The sequence below is a fragment of the Schistocerca gregaria genome, chromosome X, assembly GCF_023897955.1.
Source record: "Schistocerca gregaria isolate iqSchGreg1 chromosome X, iqSchGreg1.2, whole genome shotgun sequence".
Taxonomy (NCBI): domain Eukaryota; kingdom Metazoa; phylum Arthropoda; class Insecta; order Orthoptera; family Acrididae; genus Schistocerca; species Schistocerca gregaria.
Window position 1 is genome coordinate 634,376,992 of NC_064931.1, and position 17,855 is coordinate 634,394,846.

Genomic DNA, 17,855 nt, shown 5'->3' on the forward strand with positions numbered 1-17,855 from the left:
TACCAGTAAGCTTTCATCTCTGATTCCTTAAAAAATCGAACTCCCGTTTACAAAACAGCTTCAAACATCTGATTACTTTACAAATGACTTAATGTGTTAAACATTTGATGCTAAGCATATACACGAGAAAAAGTTTAGAAAATGTTAGAAATTACGTCTAATGTTAGTTGAAATTCGGTACGTGCTCTCATTATTAAACACTGGAAGAGTATAGTACTTGTAATTTGCACTCCGTTTTGAGCAAATGCTAGTTTTCCACGCATCTCAGTGTGCTATTAATAAATTCTTTGCTGTTAACTTGTAAATATTGGGAATGACTACGAAATTAATTAAAATGGTTATACGACATCTGAGAACGCTGCGCGAACTCATTTAGTTCACATGCCACGCGGATAGCAGTAGGGTGGAACGACCACATAAAAACAGTGCCATCTAGAGCAAATAGTTCTGTAGAAGAGCAAAGTACGTTTCTGTATGCTCTCAGTTAGCAGAAAACCTGTCGTATTAGTTCTTAGTTCCTCTGCTGCTATTACGGGGTGCTTCTTCTGACTTTTTTTTGTACACATCTGGAATGGTTACAAAGTTAATTAGTAATCGAACTATCTGATTCCACGAAATGCAAATCTCTACAAGTATTTTCGATAAGAAATTTTAGTACGAATTGTAAGCAGCAGATGAAAACTTTAACAGCAAAAAGCAAGATGAAATTGGCGGCACGATGACAGAAAGCCATTTGCCTAATCAGTTTTTTGACTTTTGAATGTATCCGATTGCTCTTGCTCATAACGTTATAGAAACGACTAATGATGGCACATTGCCTTCAGTCTCTTTCTGATTCCCTCCGTGCAAGATTAGGCAAAATGTGCAATGTTACTCTTCTTAAAACTCTGTGGACAACACGTTATTTTTAATTATGGTTCACACTGATTGCACAGGGTAACAAAATTTAACCAAGTTTACCTTTATCGTAAACTTTTATTGTCTATATTAGCCTTTTCCATACTGATTCTCTAATTTTAGGTGTAATTTCAAAATATTCACTTCTAATGGCGCTAGACTAACGTAACTACTGTGTTCAAGGAACAACAATAATATATTAAAAAGCTTATAGTTATGAACATAGCTGTTGTTATGATATACAACAGACATTCCAAAAGTGATGCCGGCCGGTGTGGCCGCGCGGTTCTAGGCGCTTCAGTCTGGAACCGCGTGACCGCTACGGTCGCAGGTTCGAATCCTGCCTCGGGCATGGATGTGGTGATGTTCTTAGGTTAGTTAGGTTTAAGTAGTTCTAAGTTCTAGGGGACTGATGACCATAGATGTTAAGTCCATAGGGCTCAGAGCCATTTTTGAACCAAAGGTGATGTTCGTGACTTTGGATGGAATTTAAATGAAAAACGAACATCACAACGGCTTTTTAGTTTGTGCGGTGCACTTTTAGTTTCACGTACTGAATCCATTTATAGTCCCCATCTTAGCTGTATCCCACCATCGTTGGTATTCTTTTTTCCCTCCACAGACCGAATGTCTGTATTTAAACGTTCACCATGTCCTTCGATCACATCTCGACAATTCTGTCTAAATAAATCAATAGGTGAAAATAAGTAGCGCATTTGAATTGACATTTTGCATCAATCTCTAAGTGCTGTGTAATTCTCACTTTACTTCTTTTCTTGCCTATAAACCCACGCATCAGCATTCTAAATGACTCCCATGCATTACATTCTTCTGGATTCATTGCTTCCTCCTGTTCTTTTGATTGTAACATGAGCCGAATTTGGGGTGCGGTAAATATTCCACCTTTCACTTTTGTATCAGATATATGGAGAAACACTTATCTTATAAAGTGAAGAGCTGCAGAAGCTCTGGCCAAGCCTTTAATGAGCTGTTTAATTAGTCCCACTTTAATACGCAGAGGGATAACAAAATTTTTCCCCGGCTACAAGAGGCTGTGCCTGCAATTAACTCTTCCCTCACAGGCCATTCTTTCCTAATTGGGATGATGCGCTGCTGTCCCGAAGGCAGCTCAAGCATGAGTATTTTGTCATGCCCTAGAAGAAATCCATTTGTCTTAAAATCTCCATACAGTAATTTAGGAAACAGTGAAACAATTCTGCACTTGAATGTTATCTAATGGTAACCTACGGTAATGACAAAAAGAAAAGGAGCTAAAATTACCAACCAACATGGCATTGGTTGATGTCTAGTGATTATCTATCGAAGTATATGGATGCATGATTTTCTACTCTAGGTTTTTTAAAAACATGGATATCCTAAGTATTTACAAAGAAAATTTTACTTGAGAAAAACTATGGTTATTTATGTGTTCAGCAGCTCGGTATAATCAGAAAGTGTTGTTAAATTTACATAAACAATTTCTTGTTACATAGTGTTATAGGCTACAGCTACAGCTGTAGACACAGAAATAACACCCATCCCCGCATGAATTTTAAAATTTTCCCGTCGAATTAAATGTTCAAACAAATTTCGTGCTTGCAGCCAGTCGTTGTTTAATTCACCTCACGATATTTCGACTGGACACCTGCCAGTCATCTTCTCATCGATGGATCACCTGAAGATGACTGGCACGTGCCCAGTCAAAATATTGTGGGATGAATTAAACGACGACCGGCGGCAAGCATGAAATTTGTTTAAACACTCATCCCAGCATTCGCCCCAATTGATTTAGGTAAACCGCGGGAAACTCAGATCAGGGCGTCCGAACAGGAATTCGAATGGCGCTTCTCCAGTGCTAAAACACAGCACTATCTCGCTCGGTGTTCCGACACAGAGATGCGTTTCTAACAAACATCTCGAAATTCTATGTTTCTAATGCACACTGGAAATCGCCATTTCTTTTCAGATTGAGTTAAGATCGAAAAATATGCACATTAGAGAAACAAATAACGGATTTCTGATGGATCAGATCACGGATTTAGCCTTCACTGCAACTAAGGGGGAGAGGATACTGTAATGATACAGCTTTTCTTGGCTGTATATGTACTGGAAGACTGTTTAGTCGGTGAGTTACGAGCCTCTCTCCTTGATAGCGAGTAAAATATACTATTGTTTCTTGATAAATAGAGAAATACCCAGCAGGTGCAAAAATCGGGGTTTGAGACGCAGTCTGGTACAGTTTAAATATTTTATAAAGCTTCATTTTACCACAACCTTTCTTTCAGAGTTCGAAATTTCATTCTGTAAATCATCCACATATACAAAACTATTTGTATGACTTGTCTACCATAGCTAGTGTGTAAATGGTTAATAAGCAAACCGAATCGTCGTGGTGAAACTTTGGGTCGGAATACAGTCTTAGCAGCATAAATTTTGAAGCTTTCTGCATCATAAAGAGTCTACGATTTTTTTGTTTTCAGAAAACGGTACCGCATAAACTATGTGCGACTGTTGCAAATTTGACCTTGCTGTTGCGTAAAGACTGTTACGTATGCAAGACGCTTGCAGATTTCTTATAAATGCGAAGTTATGTCACCAGCAAATACGATTAGTTAATACTATTTGCTTTGCGGATTACTGGGCGCGTCCACAGGTTGCCAGCGAGAAGCCAGAAGTAGCCGATGCACAGCAGCCAACCCGTGCACTACTGTTTAGCTTTGTTCTGAAATGAACATAAGTTTGTGTTTTCCTTCCGCCATCACGTCAGTCAGCAAAACTTTCGTCACTTCGTGAGTAACCGGGAGGGTCGCAAGTTTCCTCTGATTAGGGAAGCTGTGGTTTTTCAGACTTTCAAAGGGAACGTGAACGTGTTAACTTCTGAGTGACTTTGTACAAGCTGTGATCTTGCTGGCAATTGGGGTATTGTTTATAAAAATACGTTTCATGCGTAAATTATAAATATAGAAATCGCCAATTACAAACATCTGATTTAGCACTCCCGAGGACCGCACCTAACATCGTATCACAGAAACTGCAGCTGTTTCAGATGTAAACATCTTGGTATGAGCCGATTCGTACCATATAATATGGAATGTGGACGAATACTTAGTAAAGAATGATTAATGGAGATGTTCCGAATCGGTAGATAGGGAAGCATCTTGGTACAGCTTCTCGATAGATCAATATTATCATGGCAGAGCTGATATTATCATGCGCAGAGCTGACTTGATCCATTGAACTTAAATGCCATATGCAATGACATGTATAGGCTGTTTAATGTTTCTTCTCTGAACTCTGTTGCATTTGACTATTTGCGTATTAGAGATGTGCAGAAAACATTGTAACATTTCCGGCACAACATGCCGAGAACATAAGAAGCGTTGTGTAGTCGAAGTTGGACGCTATGACGACTAACTCACGGTTCAAATTTCCTTAAATGATTAGCTGAGACGGAAAGTAGAGCAAGGGCAATTTTTTGATGTTGTTCTGTGATGCCACATGGGTCTCTTTTTTTCAGTAACATGCAATCCAAAGATCAAGGTCCAATTTCCAGTAGCTTATAATTTTCTTTCAGGCGGTCTGTGTAACCTTCAACTATGATAGAACTTGGCATGTATGGAGAACGCCTCTAGATTATACGTAAAGTGTTAGTTCGTCACGTAACTATCTCTTAGAGTAGGTTGACAGTTACACGACCTTGTCCAGTATAGTCCGTCAAATGTGATCCGCCTCTTAGCAGTTGTTTTTGTGTTTGTTCTTATAGGGAAGTGACATAACTACATACAGAGTAGCTGTTGTAATCTCTGTGTTTAATTTTCTGCTTTCATCATTTGTTCATTCCATGTACTGGACAGATATCGCGCTGTGTTATGTAGCCAAGGTCGGGGATTCAAGAGGAACTTGCACATTCCGTTTCTCGATAGTACTCAAAGCGTGTCTTCTATGAAAAAAACTGACAAAACGCATTGAACCGCTTGCTGACTTGTCAGATGAAGATTAGAATACTTCTAACACATTTCATAACTGAAATACTTTCGATTGCATTTGTGTTGGGAGATGGCATACGACCATATTTATGTGGGAGTCAACAAACAATTTTGAACAAGAACTTCAAAACACTCAATAATTTCTGAAATCGTGTACTAGTCAGTGGGGGTATTTCATTTTAGAAACAGAGGTAATGAATTAACTCTACTTTCTTAGTTCAGAATTGGTTACAGCGACTACTATAATAACTTACAGTTGTTACTTTTATCTTGATGAACGCCGTAGTGAGAGCCACCGTCTAGGACTTTCGCTCAACTATCCTGAACAACATTTTTCTGAACATTGACTAATGCTAATTTTGTGCAGACTCTAATCTTGCATATAGATGAGGATCAATATTCAGGATTAAATGTAATTTCGTTGATTGTGTGAGCGATTCAGCATCGCTTGCCATGCGTTTCCTCTGTCGCTAGTACCTTCCTCGGAAACATAAGGATGCAAAACTCTGTGTAATGATATAATTTATGGAAATGAGACGTGAAAGTATTGTGTGCCAGTGTTATGATGGGCCTGTCCCAACACACTTCGCCTGGAGCTGGCAGCGTACACAGACAACAGCGTATACCTTGATACAGCTTGGCACGTCTGCTGTTCCGATTTTGTAGCACGACCATTGGCCAAATGAGCACATGTTACATCACAAAGTGTAGTAGCGGCGTGTGTTTTGCATTCCAGAGCGTGTTGTTAACGAGAATTCTTTCTGCTTGCAGACGGGTGCCGTGCAGCTAAACTTGTGCAGGTAAGCTTCCGTCGTAGTCTGGCGTTGTCAACTGAGCCAGCTGTCTCCAGCAGGTGGGGTTACCTTTGTTTGCAGTCGTGACCCTTCTACCCGCTTTTTTATACGAAAGCTTTGCTGTAATACGTAGTTCCTTTTTTCTGCTTTCCCTTGCTATTTTGTATTTCTTATCCGCGAGGCCTGCATTTTTTCCAGTTTTTGAATAAAAAATAAGGATAATACGACCTCTACAATCTTCTGTAAAGTAGTTGGAGAACCCGCACGTTAGAAATTAAGTTATGAAAAAGTATCTGTTCCTCAAATTGCTGGCAGTGTGGTGTAATTTGCTAGATGAACTGGTGGCAGATATTTGTAGCGTTTCTGTCGTCATGTGAAATTGGAAATCGGTTCATTCAGTTTCGCTGGAGTCTTTCGACAGGAGCGCGATACATGCTACGTGCCGGCGCCGCTGCGCAGGAAGCGTTACACAATGGGAGTCCGGAACACGCTCGCACGTGCGTGCTGCTCGCGACGGACGCGAGGAAACAGTCCAAGAACGACGCAACAGGAGATACCAACAATGATGACACTCTGGGGGAAACAAATGTGTAATAAGACTCGTGCAGTCTAAACAGCGACACGTAACATATTTCGCCGTGCCAAAGAGCTTGACGGTTCAATTCATTCCGACACTGCAGAAATCAGCACAGCTACTGCCGCATTCGACGCATATCGATTTGGGATAAGACGAATGTGGATATGTGACAAAAGGCTAAATCTTGCGTATTCGGAGGACAGTGCTCTGTTTAGAGTGTGAAACGTTCGTTTCTTCCCGTGCCTTGGAGCTTCCTTGGCGTCGTGCGAAATCACACTCGCCAGAATCGAAGCACCCTTGACGATGTGCGGCAGTTTCACCACCTACTGATCTGCCGATTTAATTTGAAACGGTAACTGACTGGATCGGATTAATTCTCTGTTCTGTTAAACTATCAAATCAGCCTAAATAAGAGCCGCTAGTCTCCGACCCGCAAGACAGGGTTAAACATCTCACTGCTCCAGTGTCTATAATAGAAATCCCTTAGCTATTCTAATTACTCTCAAGGAAGAAGCCTTGGGTATCGATGTCGCGTGTGCAAGGCTAGCGATATATATCGAATGCCTCATTGATTAGGCGGTGAATCTGGATGTACTTTTTGCGTTGCCAAGGGAATATCATACAAAGTCTCGATATCCAGCGAAAGTTTACTTTAGTGAGAGAAATTAATTTCTCGAATATGTACAGTGGAAAGGTAGTTGGAGTTTTGGTGGAAATACAGCTTGTTGCTAAATGCGGAACAAAAAAATTGCGTCTATGTCACAGCCAGTCATGCGCTAAACCGTACAAGAAAACCTATTATATCGAATTCCCCTTAGAGCTGTATTGCACAAAATATAAGAAAAGGACGTAAATAAGAAGGAATACTTGGCCTGACACGTATAAATTGAGCACTGAAAAGAGCTGTTACCGTTTCCTGCTGAGTGAGAAGCTATACACTAGAAGGCACTCCTCCTGAAAGTGAAGTGTCTATCGAGAGTGTGTGTGACTATTACAGGCTCTATCGCGAAACGTGATATGTCATTGTCACAAACGAAAGTGTCCCCAACGGTGATCAGAACAGAATCGTAGAAATTGACGAGTCGCACCTCACGACTCGTAAGCAAAGGACGTCTCCTGAAAAGCGAAATCGAACACATTTGGGTCTTTTGGGGCACGGAAAGAGAATCGAAGAAGCACTTCATCGTTCCTACTTACTATCGGGGAAAGGCAAATTTCTAGCCCCCGATAAAGCATTTTATTTTACCTTATACTAGAGCCATAACAGATGATTGGAACTCGTATTGTAATTTGCGAAAAGAAAGTATCGACAAAAATTTCGTGAACCACACTATCGAGTTTGTTCACCAGCTGTACACGAGCTAGACGTACAGAGTGAGCTGTAACTATCAAATAAGTTTATTACATCATACAAACACGATTTGCAAGTTCTCGTATTCCTCTGGCAAAGTTGTCCCACAACAATTCCGGCCTCATAACTTCTGATTCAGGCGTTTCCGGATCACGGTTCCCTAACTTAGGTTAACGAGCTAAGTGGGTCAGTGCTAAGACGCTTGAGGGCGGTTGTTCTAAACCCAGCCCGGACATCCGCAACTAATTTTTCCGCATTTTCTGTAAATCCTTTAAGTCTAATGACGATACTGTTTCTCTTTCCTTCCCAAATCCGACCTTATGCTTCGTCTCTCATTACCATGTCGTTTACGCGAGCTTAATCCCTAATATTCCTTTCTTACCTCAAATTCATCATTTGCTCTTCTCTTTCATCCCTGAATTAATAAAAGGACAATCCTGTATGGGTTGTATTTTAGTATAAAACGACAAGTAGAGAAACGGAAGTAATGTACGTTAAAGAAGCACTTAGCAATTGTAGATAATGAAAAAGCTTTTCACAAAGTCAAAAGATACCTACTGGGCAGATTATGGAAAAAACAGGCTTCGCAACGCATCTAATTAATTATGTAAAAGCTCTTTACTAAGAGACGAAAATTATAATCGAAAATGCAATGATGTGGTCTGTCTCCGTAGATGACCTAGTCAGGGCTTGGAAACAAAATAGCACCTATGGCGTAAAGATCAATAGAGAGAAATGTTTTAGTGATGTACTGTACGCAGATGATCAAGTAGCAATCCAGGAATATTAAGACAATCATCAAAGAGCCCTTTACCATCTTAATTTGTTGACTTCTAACTATAACATGAACGTCTCCACTAATAAAACAAAGTTAACGACATCCAGAGGAAAATCCCCTATAAATTCGAAAATTATAATACATAATGTAATACTGGAACGGGTATCCTGCTTTTAGTATCTCGATGTGACATAAGAAGAAATATAGACAGTGAAGTCGATAGCAAGATCCTAAAATTGAACGCAATATCTGGAACAGTTAGAAATACGTTAAAAAATCCAGGTAAGAGACACAGATGTATTTTTACAAAGCTATGGCAGTATCTACTATGTTCTATGGACTTGAAACCTGGCTTCCCAGGCAAAAGGGTAGGAGCAAGATCCAGGCAGCCGAAATGAAATTTCTCCGTAGTGTTAAAGAGTGTCCTAGAGAAGATCGCTTCAGAAACAAAGACATTAAAAATGAATTAGAAACTAATTCAATGCACAAGGAAATAGATCCAGACAGATACGGATGGTGGTAACATGTAAGTAGAATGCATTTCAAAACAAATTCTTGACTACAAACATAGAGGGGTAAGACAGGGGGGAAGTCCACGGACCTTGTTGACCGGAACAGGTGAAAACATCTGATCCATGAAACGAGAAGAAGCACTTCTCTGTGTAACATATTTCAGCAGATACGTGGATAGCGAGACAAGGAGGAGGATTTTATTAGCTTTCCTGTGTTGTGGGCTTTCCGCGAAGGTATACGTAACACGCTTCCGGCACCTTAGTTGTTTGACATTGCTGACGACGGACCGCAAAGGAATTCGAGAAGCTGCAACGCCAGCGGTGTAGCCATTAACATGACAATTCCAGCATGCACTGCTATAGCTCCTATGTCAATTGCAACCGTATGTGTGCCATACAGTGATGGAACACAAATACTGCGTTCACCGACAGTATATAACTCAGTGATGGGGACCCGACAGTTATCGCCTACATACAACGTCATAAGACCGTACGCCTAGCGAGATTATGATTTAATATCTATAAGATTTTTCTGCTTAAAATAAGATAATGACTGTTCGAAAATAGAATATTTTGTAGAATAATGCTTGCATATAAATCTGGAATCTTTATTAAGTGCCAAGAATTTAAAGACAACGTTTAGAAATTTTACTCGCAGCACTGCAGAAGTGACTTATTATAAAATGTGTGACCTAGTTGGTAATATCTGGTTGTGTCCAATAGATTATTCAGAGACTAAAGTACCTGAGATGATTACCTATTGGTATGTTGAGTACTTTCGAACGAAATTTGTAACACCAGACTACTGCGAACAATGTATCTGAAGATATATCCAATATTGATCCGTGAATTTTAACACGGATGGGAACAGTGAATGTGTGTTTGTTCTCGGTGGTTCCAATCCTTAAATTAGGAACCTTATTGCATGGCAACAGTCCAACAGTCTTCTCGAGGAACCAATGTGCCATGGATTGACTGTTACGGCGACCGTTAAAACAAAAATCGGCACGGTTACCAAGCTGCCCCTATCGTTTATTGAGTGAATAAGTAGGAATTTAAAGCTACGAATATTTTCCGGTGAAAGGGTAAATTATAATACCAAATTATAAATACTATGAAAATAAAAATCCGTTGTCAAAATCAAAGAGTTAAGATTCAGATATAAGGACTTAATCTGAATCTGTCCTAACTTTACTTGAAAATATGCTGGGCAGGTATGTCTGAAGGAGTAACTATTACCAACAGCTCCAAAACTACACGTTCTGGAATTAAATGACACGGGAAACACGTCTCACATGGAGGCTTCGTCTGCGAATTGTAGAAGCAATAAGTAATTGGTGTGACGAAAGGATGGATCAGTTGAGCGACAAAAAATCGCCGCTGACACCTACAGACATCGATACAGACGACATGTTTGCGAGACGTATTGCTACCGTTGTCATACATCCTTCCTGCCTCATATAATATTACAGTTATGTTGTACCACTTCACCAGACGGTAACCGAAACATAATATTTTAAACACGATATAAGTTAGGGGTTGAATTTTATGCGCATCTTGGAATAGTGACATCTAGCCTGTTCCATAGTAAGACAACTAAAATGTCATAGCCTCACATACCCTGTAGAGTACACGATTCTAAGGATAAATTCGAAGCTTGAAGTCGACTGTCGACGATTCGAAGTGCAGAGAAAGTCTGTAGCTTTCTCTACAGCCCATAGGACGATCAGCAGCGCTTCAATTACGTAAAATAAGTGAAATCTCTGGAAAGCAAGTGCGGAGCTATTTACTGTCTCGTGAGAAAGTTATCTGGCTGAGCGCTCACACCGAGATGCTACATGTTTTCCAGTCTAGGTCAACAATTACGTGAAGAGGGAAACACCCTTCGAATTCCGCTGTCGAGTCATGAAATGAAACTATCATATGTGGAACTCGGTTACACGTGCCTCAAAAAGCTGACACCTCATGATGCCTACAGCAACAACGCCATAAGATGTTCAATCCGTGTTTTTCTAAGTTTCAGATATACACACTACATTTTCTGCCACACGCTCTTAGATCCTTAATTTACAGGGGAAAATCCTCAGCGACCAGAAATTAAAAAGAATACACACACAGCTTACAACCTCTACTTGCTTTTAATTTTAAAATGGAGTTCCTGTACGCCACAGTCACTGTACTGTAAGACATATAGAATTAATTAATGTTGTAAATAAAGTGAAAGAAAGACATAGTTTCCACCAGGTTGTTGTTGTAAATGAATGCAAGAACACTTCAAAATATAAGTTACACATCATTATAACATATTAACTGATTCTTCCGTCGCTTCTTGATACAGCAACATAACTATAAATGGAAAACAAAAGTATGATGATGGTCTTGTAAGTCGAAAGCCGCTTAACTCAATAAATTAATCCTGTAGAACATAAAAAATATTGTGTTTTCCACTTATAATTATTAAAATAGCCCAAAGTAACTTTTATTGAAATCAGCACTGCATTTCAAAGTGACACAGATCTGTAGCACTATGTTTGAACATAGTCACGAAGCCTCTAAACAACACTCTGAAAGTTCTATGAATCTTTCGACTATTCGACAATAGAAATGCACTGATTGGTCACGGAGCCACTCGAAAATCGCTGTGTGACCGTCCTCATGGTCGGAAAATGTCTTTACCCCCAGATGTTCTTCGTCGATTGCCTGGATATCGCCGTCTGTTGCTGACGTCGATGGCATTCCTTCCCGGTCAGCATGACCCACGTGTGTGTGGCCTCGGTCAAACTGTTGGGATCATTTCACTATAACTGGACGTGGCATTGTATTTGATCCATATAACGCCAGAAATGCACGGTGAATGCGTGTGAAATCTAGATCTTTTGGCCTCAAGAATCGTACTGTCCCGCGTTCTGCAACTCTGGAGTACGTTTCCAGTTGCCGTGCTATTTCACTCGCACACTGTGATGCTTCTATTATCCATCCCGCAGCAGATCTGTAACCGCAGGAAACGCGGAATATGTATTCTCGTTGCGAAATGGTGTAAACATAAGGCAATACGTAAAACTTGCTTTTTGAAGTACTCTCGTACTTTATTTAGCACTAACTGCTGATTTAGAGGGTGAGCTCGGTCACAAGTGCACCTACAACCACCCAGTAGAAGTCAGATAAACCAGGCAGTTGAAACTATCACTCACACTGTGTACTTTCAGGTTAGAGATAGTTCTGACACTTTCTAACTTACTGTAATGTAATAATAGTGTCAAGTTTTTAATTACAAGGTGTTTTGCTGCTGCTGTACATGAGTGCTCACTTTGCTGGTTATAAATAAGAAAGTGGTAAAACTGTTTCTGACCTGAAAATACAGTATTAGTAGTTTGCTGCTGAACTCAGTCACGTCGATTAAATATCTAGGCGAAATGTTGCAAAGTGACATGAAATGGAATCAGCATCATTGGTCAGTTGTTGAGAACGTGAATGGTTGACTTTGGTTTATTGGGAGAATTCTCTGAATGTGTAGCTCGTCTGTAAAGGAAACAGCGTACAGAACACTCGTGTGAATCATTCTTGAGTACTGTTGGAGTGTTTGGGATCCCCACCAGGTCGTACTAAAGGAAGACATCGAAGCAATCCAGAGACGTGTTGATGGCATTATGGTAAACTATTTAATCTCAAAAGATATTCTGTGAAGCGAGGAAGACATTCTTTTCGCGAAACAGTGTTGTGTAAGTTTAAAGGACCAGTACTTGCGGCAGACTGCAGAACGATCCTACTGCCACCAAATTACAACTTGCATATGGACTGCGAAGAAAAAATAAGAGAAATCAGGGATCATATGGATGTAAATTAACAATCATTCCTCTTTCGCTCCATTTGCAAACGGCACAGGACGGGGAATGACTAACAGATGTACAGGCTGTGCTGACTTGTAGAATATATACACAGCCAGTGCTTAAAGTTTCGAGACTAGATTAATAAAAAGCAGAGAAAAGCAAGATGCTTCAGGTGTTCTACATATTCTCCCACCACTTCATTACAACGCACAGAGTGTTCATACAACCATGTGAAACTATTAGAAAAGTCCTTCTGTTGAATGCTGTTCACCTCGTGCGTCACATTGACTTCGATATCGGTTATGTCGTCAAAGCGTTGAACATTCATGTGAATTTTTGCATTCCGTCGTTTTCTGGTAGGTTTATACTGATAATACCAACTCTCACCATTTGTATTGATTTTTTCTAGAAAACAGTTGTCCACCTTTTGCATTTCAATAAAGTAGCGATAGGCATCGTCATTTTTGTTTGGGAGTCAGGGTGTGTGGAATAAGCTTTGGACACACTTTTCTGTTCTTCAGAACATTCTGGTGAACGTCTTGAACATTTTTTGTTATTATTTGCCCGTTCCGCCATTTCAATACTGGTTTTCCAATTATGACGATACAAACGTAAGGACAACACAACAGCCTATCGCCGACCGAAGAAATATCTTTGACGAGGCTGGGAATCGAACCATTCGCTTAGCAATCCGCTGCGCATCGCACAGCTACCGTGGCGAACAATTTGAATGCCTGGTATAAACATGTTGCCCCATTACAATCCGACACAGCAACGTTGACACAATACGGTCGCATGCCCACTACCTTACACTGCCCACTGTACAGTTATTAATTCAAACTGAACCTTAGTTACCGCACTGATGTCGCTTGTACACCAGCATAAAATAAACCTTGGAACTTTTTGGACGGACTGTGCATGCATAAAGATTTAGATTATGAGGGGATTTTGATGATAGGAACAACGGGCCAGGGCGTACAGTAATTGCAGCCTGGATACGTGGGTTCTAGTTTCCGCGAAACGCCGCTTCAGTGCTTGCGTCGTTCGCGAAACGTCCTACAGTGTAGACGACCTGCCTTGCAATATAACACTGGATGCCGACGAAGAAAGATTATTAGTGGAACGTCCAGGTATTTCGGTAAAGAAATAAAGGGGTTGTGACAGCTCGAAGTTGGGGGCGAGAAGGGAGCAGCAGCCGTGTCATTGTCCGCACGGCCGCCGTGGGCGGACTGATGCCGCGATACGACGCGGAAGTGACGTCAGCAGATGTTCGCGTAAATGTTTAGAGTTTGCTGGTAGGCGGCGCTTCCGGGTCGCCGGCAGATGGCCTGCGTGCGCTCAAATGGCCGCCCTGCCGTTTCGGTTCGAACAGCTCGCACCTCGCGTGCCATTGCGTGACTCCCAACTCTTTATATTCAATTAACTCTTCTGTGCGGGATGGCGCGCATAACCGAATACTGAACTTCCGACTGCTGAACTGTTTTTAGATAGGAGGCAAGGTCTGGAGTTAAAAGAGTTGTTTACCAGACATCGGTGAACTCTGTCCCCTGTTACCGAGGTACATAAGCTGTTTCTGGTATCTATCAGCGTCCGTCCAAAAAGTTCCGAGACCGATTTTATTCCTGGCGCTGTAACTACGGTAGAAGATTGAACTAACAGCCGTAAACAAAAGATGGGCATTCTACCGGGCTGGCAGTGTTAAGTAGTGGACGTGCAGCTGCATGAGTCAACGTCGTTGTGTCACAAATCGCAACGGAGCTACATCTCTAAATCAAATGTTCGAGACATTCTCTTGAATGTTTTGAAGTGAAAAATGTCTGCAAAGTGTGTCCAGCACACCTAGACTCCCAAACAAAAACAAGACGCGTGGACGCCTGCTGCGACTTGATTGAAATGACAAATGCCTTCAATACATTTCTGTAAAAAGTCGTCATGAGAAACTTCGTGATATCAGTATGAACTTACCACAAAACGAACAATTGCAGAATTCGCATGAAGGTTCAGTGCGTTGACGACATCAGTGATACTATTTAGAACACCTGAAGCATCTCGTGTTTTCTCTAACTTTTATTAATCCAGTCTCGAAATTTTTTGAACTGACTGCGTATGTTCCACGACAGTCTTATTCTTTCTCTGGTGGAGTTCGCGTTATTTTCTGGATCCATTGATGGGTATTCTTCTTCTGGATTCTGCGTTATTTTATTTCTGTTGCGACTTTAATCTGAAATTTAAGGGAAAGTCACTTACTACTGCATCTGTTGGCGACTCGCGTGGATTTTACCGTTTGTGTTTTAGCGGATAGGTGTTGCCCGAAATGGAAACGCTTGGATGGACGTGGGAAATGGGCTAGAACCCGACTTCAAGCTTGTCTGTGTGCCACGCCAAATGTTATTCTGGCGCGCGGATTCAATCTGAATCTAGCTCACCTTGCTCTCCGACACGCTAGCGTTACGCTGTACAATCATGTTAATGTTTTGTTCTGTTAGCGTGCTAGAGAAATACCCTGATATATCATCACAAATTGCCTTACCTCATTATGTAACATTATATGACATCCTTCCCGTCACTGAATTCTATTTTAAATGTACTGCTTTAGGTCAATATCTACTCACGTATATATTCCAATCCTGTAACATATTTTAAATTAACAACTGGCGTATAAAAGTACCGTTTTGCTAAATTCATCAAACTTTATTAAAATAGATGACAGTAAAGCATGTTTTAATTGATATAAAAAATGTCAGACGTGGTTTTGCTAACCCACTTTGGGCCAAAGCAGCGATGACATTTTCAGCGAAGTCAGGACCAGTCGCCTCCTCGTCCTTATCGTAAGCACTATGTTCCTAATGACCTCGACGTTGATTAGTGTGAAAATCATTGAACAGATAAACTTAACTCGAGAGTTAACATTTCGGCGACATCTCATCAGTCTCCACGGTGCCTCACGCCATACTTCAAATGGCTCTGAGCACTATGGGACTTAACTTCTGAGGTCATCAGTCCCCTAGAACTTAGAACTACTTAAACCTAACTAACCTAAGGACATCACACACATCCATACCCTAGGCAGCATTCGAACCTACGACCGTAGCGGTCGCGCGGTTCCAGACTGAAGCGCCTAGAACCGCTCGGCCACTCCGGCTGGCATGCCATACTTCCACCGAAAGTCTCTTTCAACGTTCACCCACATGATTCAAGTAAAGCAGCTGCCTACTAATTGCGTTCGATAGTTCTGTTTGTCAACAAATTTCGGATGCCGTAATAAATTCGTTTGGAGTTACTTCTTACACTCATTACGTTCGCTGTAATACTGTGCGAAATTAACGATTTCTTCTGAGTGATGTGCGCCAATGAACCGTCGCACTCAGCTCAGTGACTAGCATCTTAACCTTCTAGACGCGTCGTATTAGCTCCTTCTCCCTTCCATGTGTGAACATCAAAGTGCTTGCAGTCCGCTAATAACTTTCTCGAGCTTTCCTTAAGGAGCGATGTCCTTAACGGTAATCAGCCACTGTTGCCACGCCTCTTCCGTGGCAGATTTCACAGTGCCCTAATCCATCTTCTTCATCATTACAGAGCGTGGTAGTGAACTGATTAAAGCAATGGACCCGTATTCGAAAGGAGCAGTGTTCAAATCTCTGTTCAGCAAATTTTGAAATACATTTTCCTTGACTTCTCCAAAATCACTTCAAGCTAATGGCAGAGTGGTCTTTACAGCCATGCCCGCACTGCATCTGGTATAGTAATATATCTCTGATAACGTCGACGACACGTTGAATTCCAAACCTTCTTCCCTGCTTTCGTGTCCGATATAAAATCAACAGCCAGAAAAAATTAAGAACAGTCGCATTGAAATTAGTATACTGCAGCTGTAAGACACGAAGGTCGACTTTGCAAACATAAAAACATCTATGTCATTTGTGAGGATTTCGCAACACAGGCTGGTGATTTTGCGAGAGAAAGAGCTACCAATAAAATTCGAGCTGTCCCTGTGTTTCTGTAAAATATTAATGCCAGAGTTAGAACTTCTCACATTTCTGTATGTGAATATTATGAGGTAGACTACAAGTCTTACCTCGTTCATTATATTACAAATCGTATAAATCATTTGTTTGTCATACGTATTACTTGTCTCATTACATTATACATTCTGCATCTATACTCCGCAAGCCACCCAACGGTGTGTGGCGGAGGGCACTGTCATTACCTCCCTTTTCTGTTCCAGTCGCTTATGGTTCGCGGGAAGAACGACTGCCGGAAAGCCTCCGTGCGCGCTCGAATCTCTCTAACTTTACATTCGTGATCTCCTCGGGAGGTATAAGTAGGGGGAAGCAATACATTCGATACCTCATCTAGAAACGCACCCTCTCGAAACCTGTACAGCAAGCTACACCGCGATGCAGAGCGCCTTGCTAAACATCTCCGTAACGCTATCACACTTACCAAATAACCCTGTGTCGAAACGCGCCGCTCTTCTTTGGATCTTCTCTATCTCCTTTGTCAACACGATGTGGAACGGATCCCACACTGATGAGCAGTACTCAAGTATAGGTCGAACGAGTGTTTTGTAAGCCACCTCCTTTGTTGATGGACTACATTTTCTAAGGACTCTACCAATGAATCTCAACCTGGTACCCGCCTTACCAACAATTAATTTGATATGATCATTCCACTTCAAAACGTTCCGCACGCATACTCCCAGATATTTTACAGAAGTAACTGCTACCAGTGCTACAGGGCACAACGCTCATTTACACGTTTGGGAAGTCTTGTTCCTAACGCTACTCATCTACTTCTGCCAGCGAAGAATTTAGTTATGGCTGGAGAACTCACAGCTTGGGCATCGAATGCGGAATCTTTGTCTTAGTAACTCACTAACGACTACGGCACACAGGTGGTTCTTCGCCTACTAGCCGAGTATTGCAGATAGTAATGTAGCTGCTACGTCTTCTTCGTAATTCGTGCCACCGAACGACAGTCGGTTGCTTTTTTGGTTACGTCATCAATTTTCCAGGAAACTCAGTGAAGCTCCGAGAGTCAGCGTTACCACTTTTTTCATGTGCTTTAATCGAAGCTTGTCAATAGTACAGCAACTTCTCTAATAGTGTTGCCAGTGCAAGGATGGTCGCACGA

General features: G+C 41.3%; 1 protein-coding gene across 7 annotated transcripts in view; it reads left to right on the top strand.

The window, feature by feature from the left end:
• The window catches only part of LOC126297938 (ecdysone-induced protein 74EF), an 844,422-nt gene that overhangs the window by 305,721 nt on the left and 520,846 nt on the right, over window positions 1-17,855 (top strand). For 5 of the 7 annotated variants that reach the window (XM_049989256.1, XM_049989260.1, XM_049989262.1 and 2 more), the window contains one exon: window positions 5,655-5,683. The exons of the other annotated variants lie outside the window; for them this stretch is intronic. The gene's annotated coding sequence lies outside the window, so the exon portion shown is untranslated. The remainder of the gene's footprint in view (window positions 1-5,654; window positions 5,684-17,855) is intronic. 7 annotated transcript variants of the gene reach the window in all.